Consider the following 12,025-nt stretch of genomic DNA (forward strand, 5'->3'; position numbering starts at 1 on the left):
AGCTTAAGACAAACTTTGTAGGCTTTTTTAGTGCATTAGGCATCATCCATATGGTCTCTGTTCATTTCACCATCTTAATTATTATCAAAGTTGTGAGTAATTAAATCATTCTTGAGCTCTTTCAATTAGAGTTGTGAATATATCCATCGTGCATTCCATCCCTCTTGGTCGTTTTAACACCCCCCTTTGATCTTCATCTTTCCTATTGTTATGTATATTGAACTTGGGATTTTTCTTTTCATTGGTCTCACCTCCAGATCAACCAAAATATTTGGTAACCCCCTTTTAGGCCCTAACTCATCATCTTCCTTCATGGTTGGAAATATATTATACGGTAACACTAATTATCATTAACTAATGTGTGTTTGTTAACATTATATGGTTGATACTAATTTAACATGAATGATTACTATTATTATTGCAAGAATTTTCCTTAGGGAAAAATTCACCCAAGACCAAGGAACTCAAGTACAAGCACAATAGTAGACCAAAAGAGTATGATCAAAATAATGATATGATATGATATTCAATGTGTAAGTACACTAGGAGTGCCTGTATATAAAGGCCTCTAGAATGCTTCTAGATTGCCTAGGAATAAGCATCATGATAAGTCATAGAACAAGGCACATGTCCACTAGAAGTGGATTATCCTCCATTAAGCATAGGAGTAAGTGTGATGATGAGAGGATAAGCCTACAAAGGTGTAGCACACAAAATTATGTTGTAGACACCATGTGCTAAAATAGGAGTGTGAATAACTGTGTTGTCTACATGACAACTCAGTTAATTATACAAACTCCAGTGTTGTAGACACCATGTGCTGAATTAGAGTTGCTTACTCCAGTGTTTTCAACATGAAAACTCATAAAAGTACGCAAATTCCTAAGTGTCTCACTAATAAATAATAAAATAATGCATTGACCTAAGTAAACTTAAGTGTAAATAGTGAATAATTATTTACACCAACACCCCCTCTTAAGTGCAACTTAGGGGAATGCACTTAAGCTCACAAAAACTAGGATGAAATGCATAATGGGTCTTGGCTACTAGGCCATATTAGGTACCCATATACATAATGAAATGCAATCTCTCATAAAGCAGAGAAAGAGGGAAAACCTCATGGGAAAAACCCTCCCCCAAAAAGAGAGATGAAAAGACAAGATGTATGGATGGATGGAGTAATCAAGACCCCCTGCATTATGACATACATCAAGTATATACAAAAGCGAAGTATGAGAAGAACAAAATCCCATATGAGGAAAAAGTCCCCCCATAAGAGAAAAGAAGGAGAGAGACAAGATAGTCCCCCCCCCCCCCCCCCAATGTAAAGTGTCGATCAATGATAGCTACTCCAAGGTAGAAGCTAGTGCATGAGTGTTGAATAATGTTCCTCCCCTTAAGAAGAAATAATGACAAAGGTACAAGTAAGATGCTTCCCCTATGTGTAGAAAGAATCTCGATGATGAATGGTGTCTCTGAAACCTACTCAACTGTCCCTGTGTCGATGTTGATGGTCACCCCTTCCAAGACTGCTGAAAAGAACAAGTGCAGATCTAGCAAGGATGGATGTAGAACCTATCCCAAAGAACCAACTATCTCCTTAAATGATAAAGAGACCTCCTGCAACTATTGTACATAAGGATCCACAATCATATCAACCTGTGAGGACTGATCATGTAGAGAATGGACAAGAGGGTCAAAGTGAGCCCTCGCAACAACTGAAGAAGGATTGTCATCATCAAAGAGAAGATGTATATCATCAATGATGTTTCTTAAATCTGCAATGTATGACTCCACAAACAAACTTGAAATATCTACTATGTAGTCATCCCTTGTAGTTGGAGCTAGAAGACAAGGTGTACCCTACTATGCTGGACCTATCACTATGGAAATGTATGCATGTGGAATGTGTTGATGTTGTGACATCAAACTGCAACTGTCAATAGGATCCCACATATCTAAGTCTATTGAATCATGATTGTTGGTGTCACTATCAGTTTCCACAATGTATGAAGTGCAAAGAGGATTAGAGGATAAGTTGGGTGAACTTTCCTCAAAGTGAACATTCCTTTCTATAAAAATCTCATGTGTCTCAAGATGCATAAGTTGGTATGCCTTAACACTCTCTTCATATCCAATGAAAGTACAAGGCCATGGTGGTGGTCCCTTACATTCCCTGGAAGATATGTTTTCCCATGCTGGACAACCAAAGACTCTGAAGTTTTCTCACAACTGGTTTTTTGTTGCACCATGCCTCAAAAGGAGTCTTCCCATCTAAGGCATTATGAGGAGACTTGTTAAGTATGTGAGTGGCACTACTTATAGCTTTGACTTCAAGTGTTGGATCAAGAGATTTGGCTTGTGTCATGCAACTTGCCATTGCCTTAAGAGTTCATATCCTCAGCATTGCAACATCTGTCTTGTGCGGACTAAATGCTAGTGGATTCTGAAGATCAAAACCCTCAAGTCTGCAAAAGTCTTTAAGTCTTGTGTTCACATATCTACTTTCATTGTCCATCTGAAGAACCTTGATGGATTTCCTTGATTGTTGTTCAACATGACTCTTGAAGTCTTGAAGCTTATCAACCACTTCATTCTTGTGATGAAGAAAGTAGACCCATCTAGAGCATGAAAAGTCATCAATGAAAGTAAGAATGTAGAGGCCTTGGCTAGCTGATGTCACTATAAAAGGAGATGCTAGTACCATGTGAACCAATTGAAGAACAACTGGTGCTCTTGAAGATTTCCCTTTATCAAAATTATCCACTAAACATGATGAACACTCACCTTTGGAAAAGTTGATTGTAGGTAGACCTTTGACCATATTTTTTGAGAAAAGTTGATGAAGATAGCGGAAGGAAAGATGTCCATACCACTCATGCCATAATTTGGTTTGTGAATGAGATTGAGTTAACAAGGCATGTGAACGAGACTTAGGCACAAGGTGGGAAAAAGAATAAAGCCTTTTGTGATGATTGACTTTACCCACTGTAACCAACGAATCATCTTTTAGATTTCTCACCATTACATAATCAAGAAGGAACTCAACTTTGTTGCCATCTCCAAGGTGAGTGATTTGGTAAATTGAGAGGAGATTAGAGCTAAGGTTTGGAACATAAAGGATGTCTTTGAATTCCCCATTTTCCATCTCCACTTGTCATTTCCCTTCAACTTCCATTTTTGTATCATCTCCTACAAAGATGTGTGGTACCTATGATTGCTTCAATGAAGAAAAGTCTCCTTTTGAAGAACCCATATGATATGAGGCACCTAAGTCAAGAATCCATTCCAACAAAGAACTTAAACCAGCCATAAGTGCTTGCCCTTTTCCCTTTGAAGTGGTGGGAGTTGAATCCTTTGAAGCATTTGGCACATTGATTTTGTTCTTCTTGAGTAGGTTTTCGAACTCGTCGATTCTCTTAGTCTTGCAATGATGGTCATCATGATTCAGTTTCTTGCAATATGCACAAAAGAGTTTGTCCTTCTTTTCATTGTTTCCCTTCTTGTTGGAAGAAGAACTGCCTTGTTGTGAGGAGGAAGAGTGTTGTGTCTCAAATTGTGATTTTTGTTTCCACTATTTTTTCTTGCTGTTGTTAGAACTTTTTCCACTTTGACTTGATTGATTCTCATCACTAGCCACCAATGCTATGGTCTTCAATGACATGAAAGTCACATATCTATCAACTTGGTTTGTTCAAAAATTAACATTTCTATAGATGCATCAAATGTAGGCTTTTGGAAAGAAAACCCCATGGTCAACATGTGAGTGTTATAACTTGAGACAAAGGAAGCATACTCTGAAGGTAGCCTCTTCATGATGTGATGAATCAACCTATCATCCTTCATGGGATCACCACAATCTTTAAGTAGTCATCTAAACTCATTGGCTTTGTTGATATAATCTTGAATTGTGTCAAAATTCTTTGGATCCAATAGAAGTAGATCATCCTCAATTTGGAATCCTTTTTCCGCATCCACCTTACCATACAATGCTTCAAGTTTGTCCCAAGCAAGTTTGGCTTCCTTGAAACTGGAAATGTGGAAGAAGAGATCTCTATGTACACAAATCCTAATAATTCTTGAAGCCTGATTGTATTTAATTTTCCAATCAAAGAGTGTTGTAACATCAGTGGGTTTTACAATTGTACCATCAACATAAAGATTTAGACCTTTCTACATTAATCTACTCCATACAATATCTTTCCATGTAGAATAATTGTGTGAAGTTAGAAGTGGACCTTTAGGTGAACCCATGATGCAAAAAATGAAAAAGAACATAAAAGAGAGACACAAGATACACCCCCCCCCCCCCCCCCCCCCTATTCACTCAATCAAAATACCCCCCCAAAAAAGATGTTTTTGGCACTTTATATGTAGTGCATGTACAATAGGCCACTTGTCAAAATGTACGAGGTGGACTTCTAATTTTTGCTATTTGCAACTGCCTTTTGAGGCTCAAATATGTCACTAAGCAATATAGCTTAGATGTACAACAATTTTGAAAAGTAATCAAAGCATTGCAATGTAGAAAAGGTCCTAAGTCTGAAAGTGAGATGTATGTCCACACAACCCATAATCTGATTGCAAATCTGGAAAGTAGACAAAAAAATTAAGCACTTTCAAAAAAAATAAAACTTGTTTTTGAGTCTAGATGAGCCTGTACGGAGCGTTTCAAGTTGCAAAATGCAAGATTGGACAAGTACAGTCACAAAAAATGCAATTTCTGACAAATCTGTGCACCAAAACTAGAAAAGAACAGCACCACTAAAAATTTCAAGAAATTCTACCCAAAAAAAAAAAAAATTGGATCCAAATGACTGAGTTACAGCCTCCGAAAGTCAGACTATCAAATCAAAACTGCATATGGAGAGGGGCATAGGCATGAAACTGTGAGGTTAAAATTGACAGTCAAATGGTTGTCATAGAAGTTCAAATTTTCCTAGAAATGACGGTCAAACGGTCATCAAATTTAGGCTCGTGCCTAACTGACGTCAACGAAAAAAGGCTGCCTAGGTGATGTGTCAGATGATGTCAACGTACGGATGCGATGATGTCAATGTACGGATGTGATGATGTCAACAAGTATAGATCCAACATGGCGTATGACATGCACAAGTGGACTATACAGTAAGTGATGTATCAGTACACAATGTCAATGTTGATGTGTATAATCTGACTTGACTCCTGTACTGATGTGCCACTTTTTATTGCATCTGCATGAAAGGGTTTTTGCAATCCACGTAGCACACATTGTTGTTGTTGCATGTCTAGTCAGGACCTACACAGAGGTTGAGACGTGTGACATATGTTTGTTGGGTTGTGTGGTGGCTTAGCTAGTTGGACTCGTTGGCGATGCGTCAGGGTCCACTGCTCTGTCACCATCAGTAGGTGACAGTTTGGCGATGAAGATTTTGACAATCGAGAATGTTAATCGGTGGCAGGTGAACAGCCTGAGCTGGAAAATAATATCGCAAATGCCAAAATAAATAATGATGATAAGAAATCTATTGACGTAGTCGGGAATAAGAAATGACCTTTGCACAGGCAGGCAAGAAGGAGGTGCCAGAGAATTTTTTCTATAGCGGTGGCCATGAACGTGGCCAAAAGGATTTAAAAGGGTCGCCAGTGGAAATTATTGCCAACAATGGCATTTAAAAATCCCACAGTGACGTAGGGAAGGTTGTGCGCTTTCTTTAAAGCAAAGGTTGCCGATGTAATAAGCAAACAAGCCCACCATGCTTGAGGCTAGTGCTCGATCGATGGGTAGTTGGATGGTCGCCGAATTTGGAATATTGTGCCCGTCAATATGTAGTGTGCTGAGTTTGAACTACCACTAAATTGGAATATTCTACGAATCAGAATGGAATATTCTGCACAGGGTCGGGGTGTCATTGCCTAGTTCTTGCAAAAAAATTCTTTGTAGCCCCAACGGGCTAAGAAAATTTTGAAATCGCAAAGAAAATAAAATAAACAGATTCGAAAATAAATTTAGCAGATTGAAACATGATCATACCGTACTTGGAAATTGGGCCTTTAGGTTCTAGTTTGGAAAAAAATTTGCCTCAAAATTGACTTTGGCCCAATATAAGTGAATTTATAGTTGATTTTCATCGAATCGATGTTCTGGACACAATGACAAGGTTTGCTTCAGCTCTAGACACTCCCAATGATTGTGATACTCCAGATTTGGTTCAAGGTGCTATAGCAACAATATGGTCTCAAATGGCTATGTGAAGATAAATTCTCCAAACTCTAATATCGTGTAAGAATTTTTCTTAGGGCAAAATTCACCAAGACCAAGGAACTTAAGCACAAGCACAACAATAGACCAAAAGAGTATGATCAGAATAACGATATGATATTCAATTCAATGTGTAAGTACACTAGGAGTGCCTATATATAAAGGCCTCTAGAATGTTTCTAGAATGCCTAGGAATCAGCATCATAATAAGTCGTAGAACAAGGCACATGTCCACTAGAAGTGGATTATCCTCTTGTAAAGGAGTAAGTGCAATGATGAGAGGATAAGCCTACAAAAGTGTAGCACACAAAATTATGTTGTCGACACCATGTGCTAAAATAGGAGTGCGAATAACTGTGTTATCTACATGACAACTCAGTTAATTATACAAACTCCAGTGTTGTAGATACCATGTGCTGAATTAGAGTTGCTTACTCCAATGTTGTCAACATGACAACTCATAAAAGTATGCAAACCCCTAAGTGTCTCACTAATAAATAATAAAATAATTCATTGACCTAAGTAAACTTAAGTGTAAATAGTGAATAATTATTTACACCAACAATTATAACATTTAATGTCGCGATTATGCTGACTAAAAAATTGAACATGAGCATTAGATGTTGTCCTTATATAATTTTTCAAATATTATTGTTTATATATATATATATATATATATATATATATATATATATATATATTTCAAATGGCTCTTTTATTGGATGAGATTTGATTGGAATAGTTGTTTATGACTCTTTATTGGTTTTTTATGAGAAAACAAATAGTTTTTTCTTTTTCTTTTAAGTGCTTGTGAGATTTACCTTTAAGAGGATGAGTTTTCAGATTATGAATGTATCTTGGAAATGATTTAGGGAAAGGAGTTTTAGAAAAATAGGATTTGCATTCACTTGTCCTCTTCATCTTCTTGGTTGTATTGAAAAAAAAAAAGTTCAAGTTTAGATTTGCATCTTTTATAGTAGTTCAATGTATCTTGTTGAATTTGTTGTGTTTGTCTCCTCTTCCTAGCTACTTTTTGGTCAAAGCCTTCTTCCAGCCTCACTAATTTATTTACATTTTATTAACTATAGTTTTTCACATTCATATTTGTTGGATTAAGAATCGAATACATTTCCATGGTTGAAACTTGAAATCATTCCAAGATTTTCACATATTATTCTAGGCTTATATAGAGGCATTTTTTTTCACTTTACCTTTAATGAGCGTACCACCATTATTTGGTCAGATATGTTATATCATAGATTTATTTTGGTAAAAAAAGTGGTAGCTTGACTTATGTTAGGCATTAGTCAACTTATAATTATTTATTCTTTCTTAGTCTCATGTTAGGCATTACTCAACTTATAATTATTTATTCTTTCTTAGTCTCATTATAATCAGTTTTGTGTAATCATATTTTGAGGAATATTTGATGGTTATGTATTTTTTATTACTAGTTCCTATGTTTCTCATTTTCAACCCAAGGGATGTTATCCATCTCCTACTTATATTAAGACATTACTTAATAATCCTTTTCATTTTGTATGTACACCTTTTGGTGGTAATATTATTTTGTATTACATGTTGGTTTTTGATTTGTTTGAGCATTGCTTATAATTTATATTTTAACATTCTATACATCTCTTTATAGCAACAAAAGTATTGGCGTAAGTTAATCTTTGAATTTTAAATATTAATAATTCTAGAAAAATAAATTAAAAAGGATAATGAGAGACAAATTTATAGTGGTTTGGAAATTGTCTACATCCATTCTCAAATAGAGAATTGTTATATTAACTCATCCAAACTATGATTAGAGAACATGACTCCACACATCCTTTTATACAGTTATACACAACCTAAAAGCGAAAAGCCATAAGAAGTTAAATAGTCAATGTGATCATTTGCCTTAACAATCCAACAATATCCTTGGTAAAGTCTCATTGACATAGTTATACAAATTGTCATCCCCTTCTTTCTTTTTCAAATTTTAGAGAATAATGAAATCTTGAAAAGACATCAACGTTGTGAGACTTTTCTGAATCTTCTCTACATCAGATTTAGAACTAAAAACCTTTCTCCTCTTAAAAATTCACCATAACCAAAAAAAGACAACTTACTACAATTAGATCATAGAGGCATGAACAATTAGATCCTCACATTTCTGAAACTCTTTAGAAACGATGTCCTCATTTCCAAAACTCAAAATGACAATGTTATTTTCCAAACATTGAAGGTTGCTTTATGATTGAGCCTGTCTATTATTGGACGCTTCTTCTTCTTGAAATGACTTGTCATTTCCCATGGATGTCATGGACGCCTGATCTAATGACTTGCCCCACTCTATAAGATAAGGTTCATTTAGATTCATGACGGATTGGAAACCATTCTTGGCCATATCAAATAATTTAAAATGACTCTTAATGTCTCTCAAAAAATTATGTGATGGTATCAAATAATTCAAAATCATTCTTAATATCTCTCAAAAAAGGGCATCTCTCCCAAAACCATGACTATCGCTTGAGCGATATTCACCGCAAAACTGCATCTTTTTACATAATGTGCAGGGAGATTGTGTATAACTATGCAAATTAATCTAGACCATGTGAGAAAAAACCACCTTGGAATAACAATTTTAGGGAAACATCAATTTCAGATCAGAAATCCATCCCATCTCCCTTGCTAAAATACTTAACACAGGCTAAAACACACCTTTCCTTAAAAATTCCATAACTTTCCAATCTCGTCTCTTCGTTCAAGCTATCCATGATGAGTCATGCCTTGTCAGTTTGAAGGGATTCATCTTGATAAGAAGATCCAAAATCAAATAATTTATGGAGATATTTATGTTTTAGGCTATACCATCTATACTAGTTATGAAGTAGGTGAGTCTTCCAAATTCAAAAAGGCCAAACAAGATGCCAAGTCTAGACCAAAGGTAACCAAAAGAAGTCTTGGATAGAAATCGTACAAACATGTGTTTTAATTGTCATAAAGTGGAACATACTACTAATGTATTCAAAACTAGACCTAGTTCTCCTATGTATTATTTTTGTCATGAGATGGGACATTATGTATGTTTTTGTAAAACTAGATCTAGATCTAGTACTTATGATTTCTATTGTTACAATTATAACAAGTATGGTCATAGATATAATTAGTGAAAGACAACAATGAACAATCAGAATTCTTATGTGAAATGGAAAAGCTCTTATCAGAATGAGAACTAGTAGGGAATTACATGCTCACATTGTCATAGTTATGGTCACATATACATTAAGTATAGATTAAGCACAAATAGAGGTAATGATGGCCCTTGTAGATCAACTAAAATAACATGTTTTCATTGCCATAAGATTGGACACATTGCAAGGTTCTCCAATTCAAGAGACAATAGAGAAAACTAACTAGTTAACTAGTCAAATGATCAAAGGAACAAGCATATTGAAATAGTAGAAAAGACTAGAAGGTACATGAATCAAGTATGGGTAAAAAAGAGTGATGGTAAACCATTGAAAGGATATGCATCCTTACCATCCATGCAGAACTCGTTAGCTAACTAAGTGTGCATTTGGTTTAGAGGGAGAAAGATTTGTTAGATCTATTTCTAGGACCCCTACAAGTATGTGTGGTAAGATTTATCAACATATTCAGATGTGTAATGATGTTTCTATTAGGATATATAGTCCACCAATATAACTGAGAGGGGAAGGGAGGGTGAATTAGTTATACAACTAATATCACAATTATCAACCTTATTAAACTTTGACCATATGAGCAATATAATTAGAAAACATAACAAGATAATAATGTGTGCTTAAAATGTGAACACACTTCTATAAGTCATTATATCCAAGATTTTTTAAGAAGGAGGTCTCAAATGGTAGCTTATTGCTCTCTATTCATGGAGTGTAAGGGTTAAAGGATGGAGGCTCTTATTTTTTACCAAGTTTGTGCCCTTGCAAGTACACCATAAAATGAGAGATTCAAATATCTAATATGCATGCAAATGGAGATGAAAGATAATATATATGATTACAAAACAAAATAATGCAAGATCTAATCTATCAATGCAAGATCTAATCTATGAAAGAAAGATCTAAGCTAATATGAAAATGCAAGGATGGATCATGATGATGGAAGCCATAGATGCATGAGAGAATAAGACAAGATGATAGAAGTTCTCCAAAAAAGCTTTAGTATTCAAATTCCTTCTTCAAAAATCGCTCTCCAAACCTACAGCATAACAATAGCATAGAGTGTGTGTGTATATAAATTGAGGAGAGGTCTCTCCCTTATAAAGAAGATTGAGCAATCAAGATTACGAGACAAAAAGATTTAATCAAGGGTGGAGAAAGAATGATCCGTGTGAAATAAAGATCCACCAATGAGAAAATAGGGAAAAAATTAAATGGAGTCCCATTTATAAATATGTCCATTTAAGTGTCGAGGAATTTTTAATTTTTAATTATTTTATTTTCTCTTTAAGTGGGGATTTTTTTAATTGAAAGGGAGCAAGTTCTTTTAATTAAATAAGAAATATTTAATTAAATTAAACGAGGGGTTTTTCTCTTAATTAATTAAATATGAATGAATTATTTAATTAAAAGAGAGGTTTTCTTTTAATTAAATGGGGACTTATTTTATTTAATCAAAAGGGAGATTTTCTTTCAATTAAATAAGACTTAGGATATAATGATCACCCTTATAAAATATTGAAATAATCAAATTTGATCAAGGAAATTGATTTGAATTGATTTAATAAAATATTGCAAACCATTGATTTAGAAAATTGATAAATTGATGAATTGAATAATGGGGGCCTATAGTTTGGGTGACCATTTTAGGGTGCATACATTTGCCCCTCTTTGACTAATGTGTGATTGATTCAGGAACCCATGTAGTCAAAGAAAGAAACTGAGGTGTGAGGTCAATTCGAGATCACAAAACAACCCAAATGTGTGGTTGATTCGGGAACACATCAGGATAAAGAATACAAATAAATTTTGACTTGAAAAAAATTTGAGGATAAAATTGGTAAAACTAGATCAAGGATTGAAGTTTGATAAGTACTACCCCCTCATGATCAAAATCAAAATGAGATAGAGGAGAAATAAAAAATTGATCAAATTGATCAAATCAAACAAAAGATAAAGTTCTTGATGTAAGATGAAAGATATAAGAATCACAAGACCAAGGTAGATCATCAAACATGAAATATTATGCCCCGAAGTTGAATTAGAAGAAAAGAAGTGGGGTGAAAGTGAATGTAAGGTAGAAATTTGGAAGATATGGAAAGAAACAGAAAGAAGAAAAGAAAAATTTTCATAAGAAATAGAATGCCCCAAAATCAATCAATTGTTTAAGATAGAAATTTTTATTGAGATTACAAAAGAAGATAAGAAAATGAAGATCAAAATATGATCATAGTTGATTAAAAGTCCCCAAGAAAGATGAAGGGAAAACCCTCTCAAACTCATAATGCAGCCTAAAAATGCGAACTAATGTGAAGCCTAAAAATGCAAGCTACATGACACTGCAAAGGTGTACTTGCAATAGAACAATTGTAACATAGGATTGTCTGTTCATCATTTGTTAGAGAATGCAAAAGAACTTATTTTCATCATTGGGCCATTATTAACAGACATCGAAAAATCACACAATCATCACTCGTCACAAGCGCAACTATGAAAATATGAATGTGATTTATATTGGATTGGAATGTGGAAAGATTCTAACATAAGCATCAAAGACATAAATTTCAAGATGACTTCGATGTTAGCTTAC

The sequence above is a fragment of the Cupressus sempervirens genome, chromosome 2 (genome assembly GCF_028749045.1).
Source record: "Cupressus sempervirens isolate cs-2001-9-10 chromosome 2, ASM2874904v1, whole genome shotgun sequence".
Taxonomy (NCBI): Eukaryota; Viridiplantae; Streptophyta; class Pinopsida; order Cupressales; family Cupressaceae; genus Cupressus; species Cupressus sempervirens.